Source organism: Dendrobates tinctorius, unplaced genomic scaffold, assembly GCF_039654945.1.
Source record: "Dendrobates tinctorius isolate UK_male_01 unplaced genomic scaffold, ASM3965494v1 ptg000023l, whole genome shotgun sequence".
Taxonomy (NCBI): Eukaryota; Metazoa; Chordata; class Amphibia; order Anura; family Dendrobatidae; genus Dendrobates; species Dendrobates tinctorius.
Window position 1 is genome coordinate 13,856,114 of NW_027361691.1, and position 25,661 is coordinate 13,881,774.

A 25,661-nucleotide genomic window follows, 5' to 3' on the forward strand; every position below is an offset into this window, starting at 1 on the left:
ACTATTGATGGCTATTGCTATATTTTAAGTATTTATATATGTCAATTAATTTGTTTTTATGTGGTATTATTATGCAAACCTAGAGAATGTGGAGTTTTGCACACAGGACCTTTCTATTAGAACATGTGATAGAAGGTGATATCGTCATTGGTCTCTATGGAACATAGGCATGGTAGTAATGCTCACAGGACCTTTGGCTTGTTCATGTGATTTACATTGCAGTTCTCATTGGTCAGCACTAAGTATAAGGTTTGCACTATGCTAGTAATTTGCAGCTGTGATAAAGACCCATGTAGGGTCGAAACGCGTAGCTGTTGTCTCAGCGCCTCATAGCACATCCATCCACTCCTGAGGAGTAAGCCGCTGTACTATTTTAATTTTTCAGTAAAGCAAGAAATTTTATCAGCTGGAACGCCCCTTATGTTTCTGTCTACTATCAACTATCGTTGGGTCCAGACGAGGTTCCGCGCTGTGGCTGTGGTTGGTGAGCTGGCTAGGGCTTTTTAGCCTATTTTTTCTTCTATTTGTGCTACTAATAGCAGTGCCATACAGACAGGGTCATAAAATCCACAAATAACAGAGCCATAACTCCCATTCTTAATGAACAGGCAGAGCAATTAAAGGGACTGCTCCAATATAACATGTCAGCCACCAATTGCGCAAGTTCTCCCACTTAAAAAGATGAGAGCGGCCTGCAATTGACATCATAGGTAGATCACAACTATGAGAGTCAAAATGAGAAAACAAATCCAGATAATCACCTTGTCTGATTTGGCAAGATTTATTTTGCAAATTATGGTGGAAAATTAGTATTTTGTCATTAACAAAAGTTCATCTCAATATTCTGTTATGTATACTTTGTTGGCAATGACAGAGGTCAAACGTTTTCTGTAAGTCTTCACAAGGTTGGCACACACTGTTGGTGGTATGTTGGCCCATTCCTCCATGCAGATCTCCTCTAGAGCAGTGATGTTTTGGGCCTGTCGCTGGGCAACGCAGACTTTCAAATCCCTCCAAAGGTTTTCTATGGGGTTGAGATCTGGAGACTGACTAGGCCACTCCTGGACCTTCATATGCTTCTTACGAAGCCACTCCGTCGTTGCCCTGGCAGTGAGCTTGGGATCATTATCATGCTGAAAGATCCATCCACATTTCATCTTCAATGCCCTTGCTGATGGAAGGGGGTTTGCACTTAGAATCTCACGACACATGGCCCCATTCATTCTTTCATGTACACGGATCAGTCGTCCTGGTCCATTTGCAGAGAAACAACCCCAAAGCATGATGTTACCACTCCCATGCTTCACAGTAGGTATGGTGTTCTTTGGATGCAACTCAGCATTCTGTCTCCTCCAAACACAGCGACTTTGAAGACTTTGAAGACTTAGGCAAGAAAGTGAAAGAACTGGGAGCGCAGGTGGTCTTCTCTTCCATCCTCCCAGTGGATGGCCATGGAACGAGGAGGTGGAATAAGATTCTGCAGGTGAACAACTGGCTACGTCGATGGTGCCGTCAGCAACAATTTGGATTTCTGGATCACGGAGTGAACTACTTATACGATGGACTACTTGCTAGAGATGGGGTGCACCTTACGAAGACTGGAAAGCATGTATTTGGAAGTCGCCTTGCTACACTTGTAAGGAGAGCTTTAAACTAGAACAACATGGGAAGGGAAGCAAAAGACCAGAAAAAGCCATACACCTGACAAATGCTATTGAGAACTCTGCTATTAGAAGTGGAAAGGAAGAACAAAGACGAAAGAATCTAATTAATAAAAATATTGGAGAAAGAGAAACCAATCACAAACTAAAATGTTTCTATACTAATGCACAAAGCATGGGCAACAAACAAGGAGAATTGGAACTACTAACACAGGAAAAGAAATATGATGTCATTGGAATCACTGAAACTTGGTGGGACGATACACATGATTGGAATACAAGACTAGAAGGATACAACTTATTTGCAAGAAACAGACTTGATAAACGAGGAGGGGGTGTCGCATTGTATGTTAGAAACGCGTATATCTGCACAGAGATTGAAGCTTCAGAGACTGGGAGTTCTGTGGAAACTGTTTGGGTAAGAATACAAGGACAGAACAATGGAAAGGACACCATTGTAGGCATTTACTACAGGCCGCCTGTGCAAGCTGAAGATATGGATGAACTCTTTATGCATCAAATGGCCAAGTTCTCCAAAAAATATGACATAGTTGTCATGGGAGATTTCAACTATCCAGACATTTGTTGGGAATCTCTCTCAGGCAAAACTAACAGGTCAAGGAAATTCTTATCCTCTCTTGCTGACAACTTTATCTTCCAAAAGGTAAGGGAGAAAACAAGGGGAACTGCTACCTTGGATCTAATCCTTATAAACAGGGAGGAAATGGTTGAAGAGGTAAAAGTGGCTGGGACCCTAGGAGGTAGCGACCATGCTATTTTAGAATTTTGGATAACTAGAGGAGGAAGACCTGTGAAGACTCAGACGTCAAGGTTAGATTTCAGAAAGGCAGATTTTAAGGGATTCAGAAAGAGAATTGGAGGGATCCATTGGCTGGATATCCTTAAAGACAAAAATGTCCAGGAATGATGGGAAATCTTGAAAAATGAAATTCTCAAAGCACAGTTGTTAACAATTCCGAAAAGAGGGAAGAATAGGAAGCATTTAAGGAAACCAGGATGGATGAACACAGAACTTAAGCACATGCTAAAAAGGAAGAAAAAAATGTTTATAAAATGGAAAGAGGGAGGCATATCTAAAGAAGAATATAATGCTGTCTGCAGAACCTGCAGGGCACAAATCAGATTATCTAAAGCTGAAAATGAATTGAGGCTTGCAAGAGATGTCAAAAGCAATAATAAAGGATTTTGAGGATATGTCAAAAGTAAAAGAAAAGTCAAAGATGCTATAGGATTTTTACAGGATGAAAATGATGAAATGGTAAGACAGGATGTTGAGAAGGCTGAACTTTTAAATTCCTATTTTGCATCTGTTTTCTCTCAGAAAGGAAATGTAACATCAACTGTTATTCACTGTCCTATTAAGGGAATAGAAGAATCCAGGATATCTATAAACAGAAAGATAGTGAGGAAACACTTAGCTAACCTAAATGAATTCAAGTCTCCAGGTCCAGATGAATTACACCCCAGAGTACTGAAGGAGATAGCAGAAGAAATTTTTGAACCCCTCTCCATAATCTTTGAAAATTCTTGGAGAACAGGAGAAGTGCCAGAAGACTGGAGAAGAGCAAATGTTGTTCCTATCTTCAAAAAGGGGAAGAAGGTGGACCCAGGCAACTATAGGCCGGTGAGTCTGACTTCTATACCAGGAAAGATCTTTGAACAAATTATTAAACAACATGTATGTCAATACCTGGATAAGAATGAAGTGATTAAACAGAGTCAGCATGGGTTTGTAACTAATAAGTCATGTCAGACTAACTTAATTTCCTTCTATGACGGTATCACTGATTGGGTGGATCAAGGAAATGCTGTAGATATAGTATATCTTGACTTCAGCAAAGCATTTGACAAAGTCTCTCATACAATCCTTATTGAAAAAATGACTAAGTATGGAATGGACAAGGCAACTGTTAGGTGGATTCATAACTGGCTTAGTGATCGGACCCAAATAGTGGTTGTAAATGGCTGCACATCCAGTTGGAAGAATGTCTCAAGTGGGGTACCACAGGGCTCTGTCCTGGGCCCTGTATTGTTCAACATCTTTATCAATGATTTAGATGAAGGCATTGAGGGTAAACTGATTAAATTTGCTGATGACACAAAGCTAGGAGGGATAGCTAATACTAGAGAAGAGAGAGAGAGGATTCAAAAAGATATAAATAAACTGGAGAAGTGGGCAGCAACTAACAGAATGGTTTTTAACAGGGAGAAATGCAAAGTACTACATCTGGGCAATAAAAATGAAAAAAGCATATACTGTATAGAATGGGAGGAATAGGGCTACGTGACAGCACATGTGAAAAAGACTTGGGTATACTAATAGATCACAGACTGAATATGAGTCAACAGTGTGATGCAGCAGCAAAAAAGGCAAATGCAATTCTAGGATGTATTAACAGAAGCATACAGTCTAGATCACGTGAAGTCATAATTTCCCTCTACTCCTCTTTGGTCAGACCTCATCTGGAATATTGTGTCCAGTTTTTGGCACCACATTTTAAAAAAGACATCAACAAACTGGAGCAAGTTCAGAAAAGAGCGACCAGAATGGTGACCGGTCTGCAAACCCTGTCTTATGAGGAAAGGTTGCGGGATTTGGGAATGTTTAGTTTGCAAAAGAGAAGACTGAGAGGAGACTTAATAGCTGTCTACAAATATCTAAAGGGCTGTCACATTGTAGAAGGATCAACTTTATTCTCATTTGCACCAGGAAAGACTAGAAGCAATGTGATCAAACTGAATGGGAGGAGACACAGATTAGATATTAGAAAAAACTTTTTGACAGTTAGAGTGATCAATGAGTGGAACAGGCTGCCACGAGAAGTGGTGAGTTCTCCTTCAATGGACGTCTTCAAACAGAGGCCGGACAGACATCTGACTGGGATGATTTAGCGAATCCTGCTTTGAGCAGGGGGTTGGACCAGATGGCCAGGAGGTCCCTTCCAACTCTACGATTCTATGATTCTATGATTCTATGACTTTTGTTTCTACCAAACAGTTCTAGGTCCTCCATGTGGTTCTGGGATTTTTGCTCACCTTTCTTGTGATCATTTTGACCCCACGGGGTGAGATCTTGTGTGGAGCCCCGGATGGAAGGAGATTATCAGTGGCCTTGTATGTCTCCCATTTTCTTATTATTGCTCCCACAATTGATCTCATCTCACCAAGCTGCTTGCCTATTGCAGATTCAGTCTTCCCAGCCTGGTGCAGGGCTACAATTTTGTTTCTGGTGCCTTTCAACAGCTCTTTGGTCTTCACCATAGTGGAGTTTGGACTGTGACTGTTTGAGGTTGTGGACAGGTGTCTTTTATACTATTGGAATATCTTTGGTGCAACAACTTCATTCCTGTCTATGAGTATTTAGTTGCTACATTTGTATGCTGTGCTTAAAGTTAGAACAAAAAAAACCTCCCAGAGGCTCGCACAGGGAGTGCATGTGACTGTATTTCCTGCTTCCTGTGTCTGTGTATGAGAGAAGCAGCCTGCTGTAGATGCTGCACAGATAGAGACACACAAATGGTTTATTCCTGATCAATTAGGCTTATCATATATTGTTCCTGATTGTTCCTGAATAAAGAGGCTCTGTTGTCACACACTTGGAGAGTATCCTGAATAATCCGCTGCCAACATATACTGATAACATGTTCAAACAGCTGCCATTACTACAAGTAATGAGTGGAGGACAGAGGAGCCTCTTAAAGAAGAAGTTACAGGTCTGTGAGAGTCAGAAATCTTGCATGTTTTTAGGTGACCAAATACTTATTTTCCACCATAATTTGCAAAATAAATCTTGCCAAATCAGACAAGGTGATTTTCTGGATTTGTTTTCTCATTATGGCTCTCATAGTTGTGGTCTACCTATGATGTCAATTACAGGTCTCTCTCTTCTTTTTAAGTGGGAGAACTTGCACAATTGGTGGCTGATTAAACACTTTTTTCCCCACAGTATGTGTTACTTTGTACTGCCTTTATTGTCTGTACTTGTCCCTGCTTATTTGTAAAGTGCTGCAGAATATGCTGGAGCTATGGAAATAAAATTATTGTTATTACTATTGTTATTGGATGGATAATGATAGTGAGAAGAAATTGCTCTTAGTAGAGTGATTCTTATTAGCTGGCCTTAACAATAGCAGAAATTACTTTGGTACCTGCATATAAGGCTACTTTCACACTTGCTTTTTCTTGCAGCGCGTTTTTCCCGCAAAAAAACGCATGGAAAAAACGCAAACAAACACATACAAATGCTGCGATTTTTCAAGCATTTTTATGCGCATGCATGAAAAAAACGCAGCGTTTTTATGCGTTTGTATGCGTTTTTAGTGCGTTTTTACAGCGTTTGTGTTTTTTTCCAACATTAGTTGGCCCCTCACACTAACCCAAACCATGGCTTTACTAACCCTAACCCTAACCCTTAACCAAGCCATACTAACCCTAACCCTAACCCTGACCCTAACCCTAACCCTTAACCAAACCATACTAACCCTAACCCTTAACCAAACCCTACTAACCCTAACCCAAACCCTAACCCTAACCCTAAACCCTAACTAACCATAAACCCTAACTCTTAACCAAACCATACTAACCCTAACCCAAACCCTAACCCTAACCCTAAACCCCCTTAACTAACCCTAACTCTAACCCAAACCCCTAATTTCCATTGTCTAAGGCTGGTTTCACATTTGCGTTTTTTAGCGCTGGAAAAAAACGCTAACCTGCGCATGCGTTTTTTCCCCTATATTTAACATGGGTGCGCATACCTGCGCGCTTGTAAGCGCATGTATGCGATTTTCATGCGCTGGGTTTTCTTTGGGGTGTGCGTTTGGATTTTCCAGACGCAGCATGTTGCATTTTTTGGCCCTGCAAAAAAGCGCATGCGCACATATGCGCACGTTTTGCGCTAAAAATGGCCATTATAGCCTATGGATGCGCATATGTGCGCACTGGCATGCTCATGTATGCGTTTTTTTGCATATGCGTTTTTTTTTTTTAACCATGGAATTTAGGGGTTTGGGTTAGAGTTAGGGTTAGTTAAGGGGGTTTAGGGTTAGGGTCAGGGTCATGGTTAGGGTTGGGGTTTGGGTCAGGGTTAGGGTTAAGTATGGTTTGGTTAAGGGTTAGGGTCAGGGTTAGGGTCAGGATTAGGGTTAAGTATGGTTTGGTTAAGGGTTAGGGTCAGGGTTAGGGTTAGGGTCAGGGTTAGGGTTAGGGTTAGGGTCAGGGTTAGGGTTAGGGTCAGGGTTAGGGTTAAGTATGGTTTTGTTAAGGGTTAGGGTCAGGGTTAGGGTCAGGATTAGGGTTAAGTATGGTTTGGTTAAGGGTTAGGGTCAGGGTTAGGGTCAGGGTTAGGGTTAGGGTTAGGGTTAGGTTTTGTTAAGGGTTAGGGTCAGGGTTAGGGTCAGGATTAGGGTTAAGTATGGTTTGGTTAAGGGTTAGGGTCAGGGTTAGGGTTAGGGTCAGGGTTAAGTATGGTTTTGTTAAGGGTTAGGGTTAGGGTTAGGGTCAGGGTTAGGGTTAGGGTTAGGGTCAGGGTTAGGGTTAGGGTTAGGGTTAGGGTTAGGGTTTTGTTAAGGGTTAGGGTTAGGGTTAGGGTTAGGGTCAGGTTAAGGGTTAGGGTCAGGGTTAGGGTTAGGGTTAGGGTCAGGGTTAGGGTTAGGGTTAGTTAGGGTTTAGGGTTTGGGTTAGGGTTAAGTATGATTTGGTTAAGGGTTAGGGTCAGGGTTAGGGTTAGGGTTAGGGTCAGGGTTAGGGTTAGGGTCAGGGTTAGGGTTAGTAAAGTCATGGTTTGGGTTAGTGTGAGGGGCCACCCTTATGTTGGAAAAAAACGCAAACGCGGTAAAAACGCACTAAAAACGCATACAAACGCATAAAAACGCTGCGTTTTTTTCATGCATGCTCATAAAAATGCTTGAAAAAAACGCAGCAGTTGTATGCTTTTGTATGCGTTTTTTCAATGCGTTTTTTTGCGGGAAAAACGCGCTGCAAAAAAAAGCAAGTGTGAAACTAGCCTAACCAATGGTCAACAAAAAAACGCATGTGCAAAAAAACGCATACATGAGCATGCCAATGCGCACATATGCGCACCCATAGACTTATAATGGGTGTCTTGCTGTAAAAAAAACGCATTGCGCGCGCATGCGTTTTTTTGAGGCAAGTCGGACGCCCAAAAAATGCAACAGGATGCATTTTGTGCGCCCGAGCGCACACCACAAAAAAACGCATGCGCGTAAAAACGCATACAAACGCATGTGTATGCGCACATAAGCGCATCCCATGCAAAATATAGGGAAAAAAAGCGCATGCGTTTTTTAGTGCTAAAATGCAGCGCAAAAAAACGCAAGTGTGAAACCAGTCTTAGAGAGTCTGATTGATGGGACTGAGCTATACAGCATGTGCTACCACACTGCAGATTTTACATCACAGAAAAATAATAATGAGTCCTCTTTGTTGATTTTCGGTTTCCCATTTCAGTATAGATTACAATCCACATATCCCTTGTGACCGCTGCAACCAGTCGCTGGCGTAAACAGTCTTGTGTCGTATATACTCTGTGACCAGCATCATTGGTCAAGTGAGGAATATGGGTTGCTTGTTGGGTTGCTCACAGGTGAAAAAAAGGAGGCCTACGGTGAGGATTCGGGATGCATAGCTCCAGGGATGAAATGGCTTTGTATTTATTATTAACACTGTTGTCCGGGCTAAAGTTACTTGCTCCCTGTGGATTGGATTATTTAAAAAAAAATAAAAATAAAAAATAAATCTTATTCACCTGTTATCACTCTTGTGAATCCAGCATAGGGAACTCATTGACTTCGCCATTGAACCAGCCAAGGGACCGCCGCTGCTTGTGATAGGTTGCAGCAGTCATGCGAACCATGTGCCATCAGAAAAATGTCAAGTGATAGGTGTTTCAAGTCACCTGACTGTTGCAGCCAATCAGCTGCCCCTTCAGTACCGTGGATGGATAGACAATGATGTCATCAGTTACAGTGCCAGAACAGACCTTGGAGCAACCTGCACTGGATCCAGAAAGTGACAGCAGTATGACGAGTATGATGTACTTGTTATTTTTATAAAATACTTTGAAAGAACCTTGTGCTGGGATAACCTCTTTGACCTCTAAGATTGACCATTATTAGGGACAATATACAAGGGGGTAGACAAAACAGTAAGGATACAATTAGGATTCAAAGTCAGCCAATACCTGCAGAGGAGGAAGTGACGTCAGAGAAGGGGAGGTTTTTCATTTGTGCAGACCAGTAGCACATCGATGGTTTCTTCTCCTGCATGGAGGCCCCCTAATTTTCCATCCTGATATTGCAGCAGTGGTTCGCGGTCTGTCTTACTGTGCAACATAAAAATGCATTTTGCCTAAAAGTTTGAATCAGATACTTCTCAGTGTAATTATAGCATTTGGCAGCGAGGACACAAACCGGCTGCCAATAAAGCGAAAGAACTAGAGAGGTAAATATTCCACAGCTTGTACTGAAAATGGAAATATAATGATTTAACGTGTGCAGAGAATCGGAGCAATCTGCCAGCGCCTGGTGCGGGTCAACACCTGAACATAAAGGCCCTTCATTCAGAAGGCTCTCAAAAATTTTGCTTTACTTTCAATTATTACATATCTTCAGGTAACAATACAAACTTGACTGCTGGGGTTAAAAACAATGCAGCCGAGCGGCTCTCCATGTCACATAGTGAAGTGGGGAGAAAGACAGTTTCAGTAAATTGACAGGCTTCACCATGCCAGATCCAGGCACCCACTTCCATCGCTCAATTGAAACCACCCAGTAAGAGTTTTGTGTCTTCATGTAATCCCAGACAGACTCAATGATGTTAAGATTAGAGCTCTACCAGCGTGGTGCCATCAGTTTTAGAACTTTGAAAATTAAGGAAAAAACTGAGTCAAAAAATGCCAAAAAATACAAATAGTTTATTAAATAAGTAGAAAAATCATATACATAGACAAAAATCATATGCATAAAACAGGAAAGAAAAAATGCATACAGAAAATTATTGCATGGGTTACATCATATATAATATGTGACTAAATCCATGGGTGTGAAAAACAGCCGAGGACAAGGTCAGGATGTTTAAAGCAATTGCAAACAAAGAAAAAGAGGAGGTAATATATATAGATATATATGTATATCTCTTTACCCTATATTGAGTGCATATGCCTTTAAATTAAAATGAGATAGCATAAAGGGCATACATTTTTACAAAAGACACAGTGCCATCAATGTAGTGATAATTATAATGCTCTGGATGCATGTCATTTATAAATAATCATTGTACTAATAACACAGGGAACAATTACACATAATAGTGACTTGCCCTGCCAAGAACTCGGCCACGTTCCCCGACGCGCGTTTTGCATTCAAGTGTTATCGCTTCCTCAGGGGGCCTCAGTTTTAGGACTTTGTTCTTTCTTCATATCACAGGTCATATATCATGGCAAGATTAAGCACTGCAAACCGACACAAGGCAGTTATACTGCATCATTAAGGTATCTCCCTGGCAATGATTTCAAAGAAACTATGGATTGAAGATATGCTTTTCAAGCTCTTTTGAAGATGCACCAAGAAATGGTCAATGCTGTGGACGATAGTGCAACAGATGAAACATACATCATGTTTCCTTCCTTGTGAAATTGGAAAATGTCTAGCAATGCAATCAGCTCAGAACCGGCAGAAACCAGCGTTAACCAGCTGTAACAATCTAGTTTTTGGAAAAGTCTGGCTTCATGGAAGAATTGTGGGGAAAAAAGCATGTACCTGGAAGAATTGATGCCATTTTGAAGGCAAAGAGTGGTCACTAAATATTCGTGCAATTTACATTTCTCTTTTTGTTCATTCACTTTGCATTTTGTTAAATTATAAAATTAAGCTATGAACACTTCTATTTCAAAAAGAAAGCTTCATTTGCAGCATGTTTTCTACACCTGCTTAGAACTTTTGCACCTTACTGCACTTGCCATGTGTCGTATGGCAAGTGATCATGTCATTGCCAGAAAATCCCAGAGAAGACCGAAGACAAGAAGGCGCGATAGGACCCTCCTTCTTGCCGTTATGATCCAAGGTATAAAGTTTACCTCTGGTCATTGTTGTCAGCTGATGAGACTACTTCTACCATTAGCTGACGCCTGCTGCCGCTAATAACAGTGAAAGCAGATGGCGCCCACACTAATAAATAAATAATTTTTTCTTTAAAAATGGCATCAGTTTCCCTGTATTTTTGATAGCCATCTAGGCATAAGTCACAGCTGAGGGCTGCAACCCTCAGCTTTCAGCTTCAGCAAGGCTGGTTATCAACAATAGAGGGGTGCCCAAGCCATATTTTTTAATTATTTAAATAAATAATTTAAAAAAAAAGGCGTTGTGCCCCCCCATTTTTGACAGCCAGCCAAACTAAAGCAGACAGCTGGGGGCTGGTATTCTCAGGTTGGTAAGGGGCCATGTGTATTGACCCCCCAGCTAAAAATAGCAGCCTGTAGCTGCCCCGAAAAGGCACATCTATTAGATGCGCCAATTCTGGCACTTTGCCCAGCTCTTCCCACTTGCCCTGTAGTCATGGTAAGTGGGGTTCATATTTGTGGGGTTGATGTCACCTTTGTATTGTCAGATGACATCAAGCTTATGGCTTAGTAATGAAATGGTCTATATGAAACCTATCATTTACTAATTTTATAGTTGTATGGTAAATAAAGACACAGCCAGAATAAGGTCTTTTATTAGAAATAAAACAGAACACACTTTTACTTTGTTACTTAAAAATAACAAAACACAGTTATACTCACCTAATGCCCATTCCATTGAATCCCTCGTCTCCTGTAATAAAACAAAAATAAAAAACAACCATATCCTCACCTGTCCGTTGTTCTGTCTCACATCGTAATCCATGTCTGGAGGATAAACAGTTCTAAGCCTGGACGGTGCCAAGATGCGACCGTCCAGGCTGAGAACCACTGGTGAATGAGTTGCTGCGAGTACAGCATCAGTGACTAGCAGTGACATCATCGAGCATGGCAAACACTGGATGTTCTGGCCCCCCATTCAAGTGAATGGGGTCCGAGTTCAGCTTCAGGTAACTGTTCAGTTGACCCCACTGGACCTGGACATCCATGTGGCTGCCGATCTCTACTCTGCACCATATGCCACATTATCTTCATCCATTTTTACTCTGCCCCAAGTTTCCAGTGCCAAGCAGACCTCTGTTTTTGCATGCTTTGCGGAAGTAATGAAGAAGCCAAAGGAAGCTGAGCTTATGACCAGGCAGGGAGCTGTGGGGGTTGGACAAGTGAGCAAAAATATATTGTTTTCCCACCCTTTCCTGGGTCAAAATGCCCCTATGTTGCTGAGTTTTCATAAAGAAATTTGGAATCAGTAGAACAAATTCACTCTTCTCTACTGATTAGCTTTAACGGCACACAGTAGATGGGGGGCAGTCAGAGATTTTGCACTGGAGACCAAGAGCAAGTTATATCATTGACAATGAGATAAAGAGTCATCTCTGCAAAATCTGATGCTGCTATGTTTGGATTTAATGGCAATTATAAATACACATATTGCCTGATTTTATTTACCAACATCTTAAAAGTGAACGACACATGGAAAAAACATTTTTAGTTCCTGTTATGACGGAAGTGTATGATGACAGCAGAAGGGGCACATCATTACGGATTCCTAACACAGCAGATGGCGCATACAGTTTGGTGTCTCATTAAATCTTCATTTTTTCCTAGTCTACATTTTCATCCTATGAAAGACGTCCTTCATCTTGAAATATTCTCACTCCTTTTATACATCAAGTGTACTTTTTTCTATCTATAGGCTATTTTGAAGTTCCATCTGTGCTGAGCTTCTTTATTACACAAACGCAAATTCCTTTACGATTATGAAAAGATTGTGCAAGAGTAAATGAAAAAAGTTTTTTTCTCCAAGAATCAGAATCCCTCCTGTCCATGGGCTGTGTCCGCTTGTGGAGATCAGCACCATAAAACCAAGGGGGTTACCGGCAAATAAGAATTGGTATCCTGCGCAACCAATTGCACCATGTGACTTGATGATCATTTTATCATATCCATGTTAACTTGTGCTCAAGGAAGGAAATGAGCAAATTTTTTAAAATTTTAATTTGCTGACTTTGTCGAATTTTACCAAAAAAGAAAGCTTGTAAATGCTGGAAAAATACATGTGGCAGAGAGGAGAGAGAGTGAGAACCCCGATGACTATAAGAGCTTACACTTTACAGGAGAGACAACCCCGCTGACCATAAGAGATTGCACTCTAGAGGAGAGACAGAGAGGACCCCGCTGACCATAGGAGCTTACACTGTACAGGAGAGAGAGAGGACACCACTGTCCAAAAGAGCTTACACTCTACAGTAGAGAGAGAGAGGACCCCACTTACCATAAGAGCTTACTCTCTACAGGAGAGAGAGAGAGGACACCACTGTCCAAAAGAGCTTACACTCTACAGTAGAGAGAGAGAGGACCCCACTGACCATAAGACCTTACATTCTACAGGAGAGAGAGATGACCTAACTGACCATAAGAGCTTTCACTCTACAGACAGGAGAGATAGAGAGAGGACCCCACTGACCATAAGAGCTCTACACTCTACAGGAGAGATAGAGAGAGGACCCCGCAAACTATAAGCGCTTACACTCTACAGGAGAAAGAGAGAATGGAGACAGCCGACCATAACAGCTTAAACTCTGATATATAGGAAAGAGAGTGAGGACCCCACTGATCATAGCAGCTTACACTCTACAGGAGAGAGAGGACCACACTGTCCATAAGAGCTTACACTCTACAGGAGAGAGAACCACGCTGTCCATAAGAGCTTACACTTTACAGGAGAGAGAGAACCTCACTGACCATAAGAGCTTACACTCTACAGGAGAGAGGACACTGCTGTCCATAAGAGCTTACACTCTACAAAAGAGATCGAGGACCCTGCTGACCATAAGAGCTTACCCTCTACAGGAGAGAGAGAGGACCCTGCTCACCAACACTCTACAGGAGAGAGACAGGACACCGCTGACTAGAGTTGAGTGAAACGGGTCAAAAAATTTCAAAAGTCGCCGACTTTTGGCAAAGTCGGGTTTCATGAAACGAAACTCGACCCTAGGATGAGGTCGGCCACGAGGTCGGCGACTTAAGCGCCAAAGTCGCGTTTCAAAAGTTTGTTTTGCGCTCTTTTTCAGCCAATCAGAATCCACGGACACTGTGGGCAACGTGATGACATAGGCAGGGGTAACCACCATCTTTCAGAAGGGCATGCAAGTGATTGGCTTGCTTTGGTGGGCGTCACAGGGGGTATAAAAGGGCGTGCACGCCGACCGCCATGTTACTCATGCTGATCTCAGAATAGGGAGAGCTGCTGCTGATTCTGTAGGGAGAGCGTTAGGCAGGGAAGAAGACACCAAAAACTGCTTCTGCTGCTAGCGATTTTGCCTGTACAACACACCAGTCACTGTGTGTGCAGTGCAAGTGTAGGCTATATTTTGCTGGATCAGCGGTGTTGGTTGTTAGGCTGCCATCTAAGGCTTCCTGACGGCTGCATTGCTGTTTACCCACTGCTCTGCAAACTGCTTTTTTAAAAGCAATCCCAATTTTTTTTTTATCCTGGTCAGGTACTGAGCGTACATTTTTTCACACCATACAGCGGTGCACACTCCTCACACAGTACCGTGTAACGGCTGTTATCACAGCCACAGTGAAGCTATCTGTGTGTCACTCTGTAAGAATAAGTCGAGGACATGTTCCGCTCTTACAGACCTGCACCTTCTAGTGTTGTCTAGTTTTCAAACAGTTAAATATATTTGCTGTTTGATCACATTCAAAACTATAGAGAGACAGCGTGTGTCAGTCCGTATACTTAAAAAACACCGAGCTTGACAATTTTACGGACACCGGACAGCCGTGTACATGCACGCTCCTCTCTCAGTACTGTGTAACGGCTGTTATCACGGCCACAGTGAAGCTATATGTGTGTCACTCTGTAAGAATAAGTCGAGGACATGTTCCGTTCTTACAGACCTACACTCTAGGGAGATTCCTATTCTGCCCAATTCTATATACACCTTGTAGTTTGTCATACACTAGCCAATTTCTGCCTGTGACATAGCGCTGTGATATTCAGTGGGCCTCACACAATCCAAAAGTGTCCAGTGTCCACAAGTGTGTGCAGAAATTCAAAATCTCCGTTATCCTCTAGTGACATTTTTCACACCTGCGACATCGAGCCTGTGACATAGCGCTGTGATATTCAGTGGGCCTCACACAATCCAAAAGTGTCCAGTGTCCACAAGTGTGTGCAGAAATTCAAAATCTCCGTTATCCTCTAGTGACATTTTTCACACCTGCGACATCGAGCCTGTCACATAGCGCTGTGATATTCAGTGGGCCTCACACAATCCAAAAGTGTCCAGTGTCCACAAGTGTGTGCAGAAATTCAAAATCTCCGTTATCCTCTAGTGACATTTTTCACACCTGCGACATCGAGCCTGTCACATAGCGCTGTGATATTCAGTGGGCCTCACACAATCCAAAAGTGTCCAGTGTCCACAAGTGTGTGCAGAAATTCAAAATCTCCGTTATCCTCTAGTGACATTTTTCACACCTGCGACATCGAGCCTGTCACATAGCGCTGTGATATTCAGTGGGCCTCACACAATCCAAAAGTGTCCAGTGTCCACAAGTGTGTGCAGAAATTCAAAATCTCCGTTATCCTCTAGTGACATTTTTCACACCTGCGACATCGAGCCTGTCACATAGCGCTGTGATATTCAGTGGGCCTCACACAATCCAAAAGTGTCCAGTGTCCACAAGTGTGTGCAGAAATTCAAAATCTCCTCTGTCCTATAGACACTTTGTACCTTGTTTTACATTACTATATAGTTTGTTGGATTTTGTCTACATTTCTACCAAAAATGAGGAAGGCTGGTGGAAGAGGCTGTGGAATTTGGCAGGGGTTGGCAGCTGGTAATGATGGTGTTGGTGGTGGATCTGATGGTAGTGGCAAAAGCAAAATAGGACCGAATGCAGGAGGTGTTGAGCCTGCGTCATCGTCTGGCTCCACAAGGCCTCGAAGGCTTAGTTTTCTAGGAGTTGGCAAACCGCTTTTAAAGCCAGAGATTCAGGAAAAAGTTTTTTCTTACATTGCTGACTCAGCCTCCAGGTCTATCGCCTCCCCTTCTGAAGTTGTAAAAAATAAAAGCACTGAGTCGTCATTGGAGGCTTATGTTCATGAACCACACCTTTCCTTGTGTCCTTCACCCCAACCAAGATTGAAGGATGACGCAGGCCATACTACTGATTACTCCATGGAGCTGTTTTCACATACCATGCCTGGATTATCAAGTGAAATGGTGAATTACCCAGGCCAAGATGAATCTGACATGGAGTGCACTGATGCACAGCCACTGATAGATGATTCTGCTGTTACATTCACTCAGAGCACTACATTGTCCTTGCAGTGTACAGAGCCAGATTCTGACCCTGATGAGACTCAGGTGCCCCTTCCCGCACACTATACCACCATACACGGTGACACAGAGGAAGGTGCACATGACATTGAAGAGGAGGTGATGGATGACCCAGTTGTTGACCCAGATTGGCATCCATTGGGGGAAGAGGGTGCTGCTTCCAATAGCTCAGATGAGGAGGAGGAGCATCCACAGCAGACATCGACATCGCAACAGCTGTTATCTGGCAGGCCCGGAGCACTCCAAAGACAGGTTCCAAAAATCAAAAGAGTTGCTGGACAGCTTGTCCAGAGGGTCAAAATATCACAGCGTGCTAGGCCGCAAAATGTCTGCCAAAGTAGGAAGAGTGCAGTGTGGCACTTTTTTGAACAAAATCCTCATGATCAGGCCAAGGTTATCTGTAAGAAGTGCGCAAAGACCTTTAGCCGAGGGAAAAATCTGAAAAATTTGAATACCAGTTGCATGCTTAGACATTTAACCAGCATGCACTTGCAAGCGTGGACACAACACCAAACCTCAAGTACCACATGTGCAACTGATCACAAAGAAGGTAGTCAGCAACGCTACATTGTTTCCCCCACTGTAAGCCCACAGGTTAGCACAGCAGCAAATGTTGAGGTGTCATTGCAAGGCCACAGCAGTCAGGGAATCCCACTGTTATATCAACAAAAGACTGAATCTAGGCCATCAGAAAGAACACCAACTCCATCACCATCATCAACCCTCTCTCAGTCCGCCCTGTCCACCGCTACTTCCACCATATGCAGCTCTCAAGTCCAGCTCACCCTCCCAGACACTATGAGTAGGTCAAGAAAGTACTCAGTCTCTCATCCGCGTACACTGGGTTTGAACGCCCACATTGCCAAACTAATCTCGTTAGAGATGATGCCCTATTGGTTGGTGGAAAGCGCAGCTTTCCACGAACTCATGGCCTATGCAGTACCACGCTATGACCTACCCAGTCGCCACTTCTTCTCTCGCAAAGCCATCCCAGCCCTCCACCATCATGTGAAAGACCGCATTGTCCATGCACTCAAGCAGTCAGTGAGTGGAAAGGTGCACCTCACAACTGATGCATGGTCCAGTCAGCATGGCCATGGCCGTTACGTGTCCATCACTGCGCACTAGGTTAATATGGTGGATGCAGGGTCCACAGGGGACAGCGGTGGTGGGACAGTGCTTCCTAGCCCATGGAATAGGAAACAGTTGGCTGTAGGCGTTCGACCCTCCTCCTCCTCCTCCAGAAGCGAAAGCTCGTCCACAGAGTGCAGTTGTACGAGCACTCCATCTGCAGCTGCCACTGTTGCACATGAGGTGTCCCCCTATCGAGCAGCTAGTGGAAAGCGTCAGCAGGCTGTGTTGCAGATGATGTGTTTGGGCGACAGACACACCGCCGAGGTGCTGGCCGAGTACTTTCAGCGACAAACTGAGTCATGGCTGGGCAGTGTACATCTTGAGGCAGGCAAGGTAGTTAGTGATAACGGCCGTAATTTTGTGGCAGCCATAGCCCTTTCAAAACTCAGCCACATACCTTGCTTGGCTCACACCTTGAACCTGGTGGTGCAGTGCTTCCTCAATAATTATCCGGAGTTAACAGCCCAGCTCCAGAAGGTGCGAAGACTGTGCGCGCACATCCGCCAGTCGCCTGAACACTCCATTCGTATGCAGAAGCTGCAGCGATTGCTCCACCTTCCCAACCACCGCCTCATTATCGACATTGCAACAAGGTGGAACTCCACCCTGCACATGGTTGAGCGGCTGTGCGAGCAGAGGCAGGCCATAATGCATTTGTGGGAGGATACACGGCCAGGCACTTTGAGAGCAGACATGGAGTTGACAGGTGTGCAGTGGTCGAAGCTGAAAGACCTCTGTAAAGTCCTTCAGTGTTTTGAGGAATGCACACGGCTGGTAAGCGCAGACGACTCCATCCAAAGCATGAGCATCCCACTTATGTGTCTGCTCATGCAAACTTTGACGCACCTTAAGGAGCAGGCGTCTGCAGCCAATGTTGACGAGGAGGAAAAGGTGGAGGGAATCCTTGATGACATTCAGCCATTGTCTGCTCAGGGACCTCTCCTGGATGAGGTGGAGGAAGAAGAGGTGGAGGAGGATGATGATGGGGATGATTACTTAGGGGAGGAGGATGCACCTCGTGGGGCAAGTGAAAATGTTGGCGTGGCAAGGTCTGGTACAGGGTTTGTGCGTGACTGGAGGGATGTGGATTTGCCAGAAAGTGCTCCTCCACCCAGCACTTGCAGTGCATCATTGACACCGGGAACATTGGCCCACATGTCAGATTATGCCTTGCAGATCCTAAAAAGGGACCCCCGCATTGCCAAAATGATGAACGATGACGACTACTGGTTGGCCAGCATCCTGGATCCACGCTATAAAGGCAAATTACAAAACATCATGCCACAGGAGAACCTTGACCTAATATTGGCTACTAAACAAGCAACTCTGGTTAACCGGTTGGTTGAGGCATTCCCAGCACACAGCAGCGGTGATGGTTCTCACACGAGCCGTATGGGCCGGGGGCAGCTTGGCAGAGGTGTTCGTGGTGCACACAGCAGAAGTGGCGTTGGAGACAGGGGTTTCATGACAATGTTGTGGACTGATTTTTCACGGACCGCTCACACAACTGTTAATACAGCATCGATGGAAAGTGACAGGAGACAGCAGTTGTCAACTATGGTTAACAACTACTTTTCCTCCCATATCGATGTTCTCCCACACAGGTCATTCCCCTTTGACTATTGGGCCGCTAAACTGGACACCTGGCCTGAATTGGCACAATATGCCTTACAGTAGCTCGCTTGCCCAGCTGCAAGTGTGCTATCGGAAAGAGTCTTCAGTGCAGCTGGATCAATCCTGACAGAAAAAAGGACCCGTCTGTCAACCCAAAATGTGGATGATCTAACCTTCATTAAAATGAACCATGCATGGGTTTCCAATGATTTTGTCCCACCTTCCCTTGAGGACACATAGGTTGCCAGAAAAATGGCTTGCTTTGGTCCTCCTCCTATTCCGTGAACTTGACCTATTTCGCCTTTCGCAGCAGCTGAATGACCCACACGTACATATGCCACTTTGTAAACCTCCCTAAGTGGGCGCCCCCCCCCATGGCCGGGGTCACCACCTAGCGCACAAAACCATGCGAGTGCCGTTGCCCTGGACAGGTGGGTAGGCTGAGTTTTGGGCACGGGCACTAGCATAGGGTCCCTCATAGTGCAATCAAGTGTCTCTGACAGTGGTGGTGCACACCCGCCGTCAGACACACCGCCGTACTATGAGGGGCTCAGTGCCATTACCGATGTCCACAGGTGTGCCCCCCTTGCTTGGGCAGGGCCCCAGCATTTGCATTGTTTACCTCTCCCTGCTCCTCCACTGTGTAGTCTGTGCTGTAAAAAACTTCATTGGGACTGCCACTACTAATTGATTAAACTGAAAGATGATGGTTAAGATGTAGCTATTCCCTGTCCTGCTGGCCGGGCTCTAGCTCCAGATGATCAGTGGCTTCCATTTCTTATGGACGTCGACTCACAATTACATGCAGTGGTGGTTTATCATCAGCTTTCACAGTTTTCCTACTCACTAACGTGTGACATTCCGGCGCACATTTCAAAATGTGCCCTCTCATGCCAATCAAATAGAATTGCCTACGGCCTGTGGCTTCTGTCTTTTGCACTCCAAAGTTACGTGACAGATCATGATAGCCAGTGAGCACCATGTTTACATCGCTCCCTGTGATAAAAATTGGATTGAGATGAGTAACAGTGATGGAATCAACGGAAGTGCGATACAGCAAGACTTTATTCACAAAAAAATGTTTTCACTGTCTCAACACACAAATTAATTGAGGGTCAGCATCGCCTATGAGAATTGTGATGGAAGTTTTTCCCGTGAATAATAATTCCTAGATTTCTGCAATCAATAGCCTTTATGTCACTAATTGTATGCATCTCATTTCCTATTGCGGAGAGGCTGGACTGTATTACTGAGACAGAAATATATATGAAGATTTAAAAATAACACCAAAAGTATATAGTTGTGTACGCCTCAAATGCATTTCCTTTTATCCACTTTTTAGATTGCTGTATAATCCATACTGAGAACACGGAGATTTTACATGTTTAAACTATGCTATATATACCTGCTATCCAGTGATAAAGTACCCTATCTCAACTTTGTACAATCTGGTCAAATCCATACTGGGCCTGAGAACATCTGAGTCTGCCTCCAGATCTATAGACATATATTTTTAATGTGTAAACTAGGCTACATATATACATGTTATCCGGTGAAACTGTACCCTTTATCAACTTTCTACAATGTTGTTGAATCCATACTGGGCCTGAGAACGGCTGCCGAGCTGTTAAGCAAGCTACAACACCTGTGGTTTGGACACGTAATTTTTTCAGGAATGACGGTTAGGCCTAACTCCGGAATTGCGGTTGACCTGAACTTACTGGGAAACCATCATTCGCGGGGAATAATCTGAATCCCAGATCCCCATCACTAACGGAGTTCAGCAGGTTATCTGCACCTGTAAGCGACAAAAGCTGTTCCTTTCAGTGTAGCGTGCATGCAGCCCCGGACATGTACTGGAATGCTAGACCTGTTATTGCTCGATCTCATGTGCCACAGCCTCGCGTATCCCTCTAGTAAGCTTGACGCGTAACGCGGGGCCATGCCGGAGTCTCGGTCGTTAACGGAATAAAGCTGAGAAATCGCTAGCACAACTACAAACGGACATACCGTACCACACACAGAATCGACAAAGCTTGCAATCTGTCCATCTTTTCTGTAGCTTGTATGGTAGTGGTTTCCCGGGTGCAGTCCAATTAAGCCACAGGCTCCACTCCTGGTGGTGCCCTTTTGGACATTCCTTTAAGGTTCAGCTTTGCAATCATACTGCCCCCAGAAACCAAAAACTTTGCCTTCAGGGATGCTGTTTGGAGGTTCGTGGGAACAACGCCGCCCGATCAGCAGTCAGCATATGGGTCGCCCTCCCAGGGCTGTGGGGTACTCGGTACCGGGTCAGTGTCAGTGGGATGTGTCACAGCAGCGGTGACCCGGACGGTGGCCCTGGGCGCCCATGTAAATGGCGTGGTATAATGGTAAAGAGTTTATATAGATAGTTTGACGCAACCTGTGGTGTTCGACAACATAGATGTTAGGCCGACGCGGCATGCAGATCCTCTGGGACTGATGGTGTTGTGCAGCAAAGATGGTGAAGCTCCCCACAGGTGGAGCTGGAGTCCCAGGGAAGTGTAGATGTAGTGATGGGGGAAAGGCACAGGCGGTGTAGGTGCTGGTACCCAGATGTAGCGGTGCTGGAATAACTGTAGGACACCAGAGTGTGCAGTTCCAAAGCTTTACTCACAGTCTGCAGGTTACACAGATGCCTGCCTCCGTGCTGTGTCCTCCGGGTCAGGACCTCTGCCAACCTCCGGGACCAGAATGGAAAGCTCCCTTCCAACACTCCGCCAACATGTACCTTCCTGAACGTCTCCTTTCTAGCGCTTGTGGGGGAAGCACTCACAGGACCGTGGTTCACTGAAACGCCTCCTGTCTAACAGATGTTCCTCAGACTTTACTTGTATGGCAGACAGCTGTAGCCTTTTCCTTCTGCCTCGCACACGTCGATGCTGGGGCCTCCGAGCCTTAGTTGGGTACAGAGCATTTATAGCTGCTACTTCCCCCGGTTTCTGCTGCAGGAACGTCAGTGTCCCTACAAACTCGGAGACCGGAATCCGGACCATGCGCTCCAGCTAGGAGTGAGCCTTAACTCTGCTCATCCTCCAGCTCCCCTTCTCACGTCCACACACTTCCCCTTCCCTGCACAGAGTGCCTTAACTTACCTCCTCCCGACCACAGAGAGCAGCTCCTCAGCAGTCAGTTTCAGAGGTCTAGCTGCTGGCCTGGAGTGGGAAATGTGTTGTGTGTTGGTTTCACTGCTAGAGAGATCCTTCGTTGCTCCCAAGCTTGACAACACACTCCCTAGGAGGAAGGCAATGCCACAGTGGCAACCGTACTCTTGGGGACGCCACAAGTGCACTGAGGCCCAGCCACTGCTGAATGATGCTGCTGGTACATTGACCCAGACCACTACATTCCCCTCGCACTCTACACAGCCAGAATCTGACCCAGAGGAAACTCAGGTTCCCCTTCCCGCATACTATACCACCTTACACGGTGACAAAGAAGAAGGTGCAGATGAAAGTGCAGGTTCCTTGAACAGGTGGGGGGGCATACTCATGGGCGATGGCACTGGCACAGGGCACCGCATAGTACGCAAAAGTGTCTCTGCCGGTGGGAGGGCCTAAACAGCCAAGTGCAGTGAAATGGAAGATGGGGACGGCAAGGAGTTCAGAGTAGTGTAGGGATTCCCTAGCAAGGAGACTTATGTAATTGTTTTCAATGTTGGGACAGCAATTTTTGGGGAGCACTATACTCTGGTGAATTATATATGGGGCCCACCATACACTGGAGCATTCCAAAGGTGGACATCAGACACTGGAGCAGCATTTACAGGGCCCATTATACACTAGAGCAGTAGAAATGGGGCCCATTATATATGGAGCATTATTTGGGCCCATAAGACAGTGGAGCTTCATCCATTGGGACCAACATATACTGTAGCATTATGTGGAGCTCATCATATACGGTTTGAAATATTATATGGGAATAATGATTCCGTATGGAGAAATATATGGGCCTCATTACTCTGTATAGCGCACTAAGCGCTGGCCATAATACTGTATGGAGTTATATACTGTCCGTTTTTGGAGGTATTGGAGAATTTAAAATGGATATCAGTCATGAGATGTAAGAAGTGAAGTATTTTTCATTGTACTATACTGCTATTTCTCTGCCGTATCGGAGCATGATGAGTTGTGGTATGTGTTAAAGGGGCGCTCTTTGGCCCTGGGCCCACGAAAACCTGGAGCCAGCCCTCCCCCCCCCACAACTGTAGCCAAATAACCCCCATTTTTCAGTGTGTAACTAGTATTATGAAGTTAATTAAGGTTGACAAGCTTCAGTAACAAGAATTTATGCTTTTGGCATTCAAATGGGCACTGTTGGTGTGTTTCCTGTCCTCCTCTCACTGCCGACTTTAATTCTCCATTGACTTACATTGGGTTTCGTGTTTCGGGACGACCCCGACTTTTCCCTATAGTCGGCCGATTTTGCTCGACTTTGGAAAAGTCGGGTTTCATGAAACGAAACTCGACCCTAAAAAATAAAAGTCGCTCAACACTACCGCTGACCATATGAGCACTGCACTCTACAGCAGAGAGATAGAGGATGCCACTGACCATAAGAGCTTACACTCTACAGGAGAGAGAGAAGACCTCGATTAGCACAAGTGCTTACACTCTGCAAGAGAAAGAGAGAAAGGACACAGCTGACCATAAGAGCTTACACTCTACAGGAGAGAAAGAGAGTGAGGACCCCAATGACCATAAGAGCTTACGCTCTACATGAGAGAGAGGACCCCACTGAGAGCTTACACTATACATGAGAGAGAGGACCCCGCTGACCATAAGAGCTTCCACTATACAGGAGAGAGAGAGGACCCTACTGACCAACACTCTACAGGGGAGACAGACAGGACACCACTGACCATATGAGCACTGCACTCTACAGGAGAGAGAGAGAGGAATCCACTGACCATAAGAGCTTACACTCTACTTGAGAGAGTGGACCCCGTTGACCATAAGACTTTAAACTCCACAGGAGAAAGAGGACCCCGCTGACCAACACTCTACAGGAGAGAGACATGACTCTGCTGACCATATGAGCACTACACTCTACAGGAGAGAGAGGACCTCAATGACCACAAGAGCTCACACTCTACAGGAGAGAGGACCCCGCTGACCATAAGAGCTTACACTCTACAGGAGAGAGTGAGAGCACCACGCTGACCATAAGAGCATACACTCTACAGGAGAGAGAGGACCCCACTGACCAATACTCTGCAGGAGAGAGACAGGACACCGCTGACCATGAGAGAGACATGTTAGATTCATGCACACAACCATAAATTTGTGTTAATCGGTAAAGTTGTGCTGATCCCTAATTTAAGGATTGTGCACACGACAATAAAAATTGGACAAATGCTATCCATGGTTTTATGTTATTCTACAAAGTCAGGTGCATGTCCAATTTTTTTCTTGGACCGAGAGGTTCGAGGAGAAAATCATTGACATTTCCAATTTTGATCTGAGTGTCGGATCAAAATCGGCAATGCAAGGGGTAGGTGGAACACATTGGCCTGTACTCAAATGACATCCAAGTGTGGTCTGATTTTCACGGACTTCCTGAATGGAGAAGGTGGAGAATTTTTTTTCCCATCATCTCCTCATCCGAGAAAATTGGATCACACTGTAATCAAACTCTCATTAGCATACTCAGACCATTGTTCTCAGATGGAGAGAAAACGATTGTGTGCCTCTACCCTGCTCCATAATGAATATTTTGAGTGCAAGGACCCCTACACTGCACTTGGAAGGTGGTCCGCTGAAGTATTTGTTTACCACTGCTTTTTCGGGGATGTCTAAATGCTTCACGCTATTCCAAACGCGTATTTTTGAGTATAGTTTTAACATATTGGCCGCTGCCCACTTATATATCAGTAGTTGAGTTTAATCTTTCAGCGTTGCCTACCGATATATATGTACCCCAATGAATCAAAATTATACGGTATTATATGAACAATGTTGGCGTCCTAGGAGCATTCTTAGTTTCAGTCAATTACTTTTTATGCTTAATGCACGGGAAATAATGACGTCAGTGGTCAATGTGTTAAATAACTAGGTGGCCACAGACTGGCCTTCAAAATCTCCGAAACACAAACTGATGCTTTGACATATGAAGGTGGGTGCTTTTACTATTGCTATGTACGATGTTTCTATTTTATTAAACAGATCTTGTTTGCATTGTAAGAAAGACGACATTTTAAACAGGTCGAAGCATTGCTAATCTTTGCAAAGTACAATGCCGCACACTTTTCGATTCAAAGACCTTTCGGAGCCCACCTTAATCTAAATGGTCCTTAATGAAGGTAAGAATAGATATTGATCATGCACTAAATCATCCAAGGAAAATACTCAACAGAAGCTAAATGTGAGGAGCAGAGCAGATGAATCTGTTACATCTCCATGTTCTTATATTCCGATGATTGGAATAGGATCCGTCATTCTCTCTCGGCTCTCCGGGAGTGATGAGTCAAGCAGTTTGAGCAAATTCCAATCAATACCATCTTCTTCTGGACAATATCGATCGCGCCGCGCTCAAGCCTTTAAAAGAACTTGTTTAATGTTGGATCTGATTGACTTGCAAAACGATGTCACGGACCATTAAGACCCGGCATTGAATATCAACGGTGACTGAGGATAAAGTAGGGATTATCTTTACGGAATGTGGCGAGGAGACAATTACATGGTATCTAGATCTGTTTCTCAGCAATACATTCTGGAG

General features: G+C 44.5%; 1 long non-coding RNA gene across 1 annotated transcript in view; it reads left to right on the forward strand.

Annotated features, from left to right (window-relative positions):
• The window catches only part of LOC141084473 (uncharacterized), a 56,076-nt gene extending 45,190 nt beyond the window's left edge, over positions 1-10,886 (forward strand). The window contains exons 2-3 of the long non-coding RNA XR_012231004.1: positions 386-484; positions 10,127-10,886. This is a non-coding gene — a long non-coding RNA (uncharacterized lncRNA). The remainder of the gene's footprint in view (positions 1-385; positions 485-10,126) is intronic.
• Positions 10,887-25,661: the final 14,775 nt, after the last annotated feature.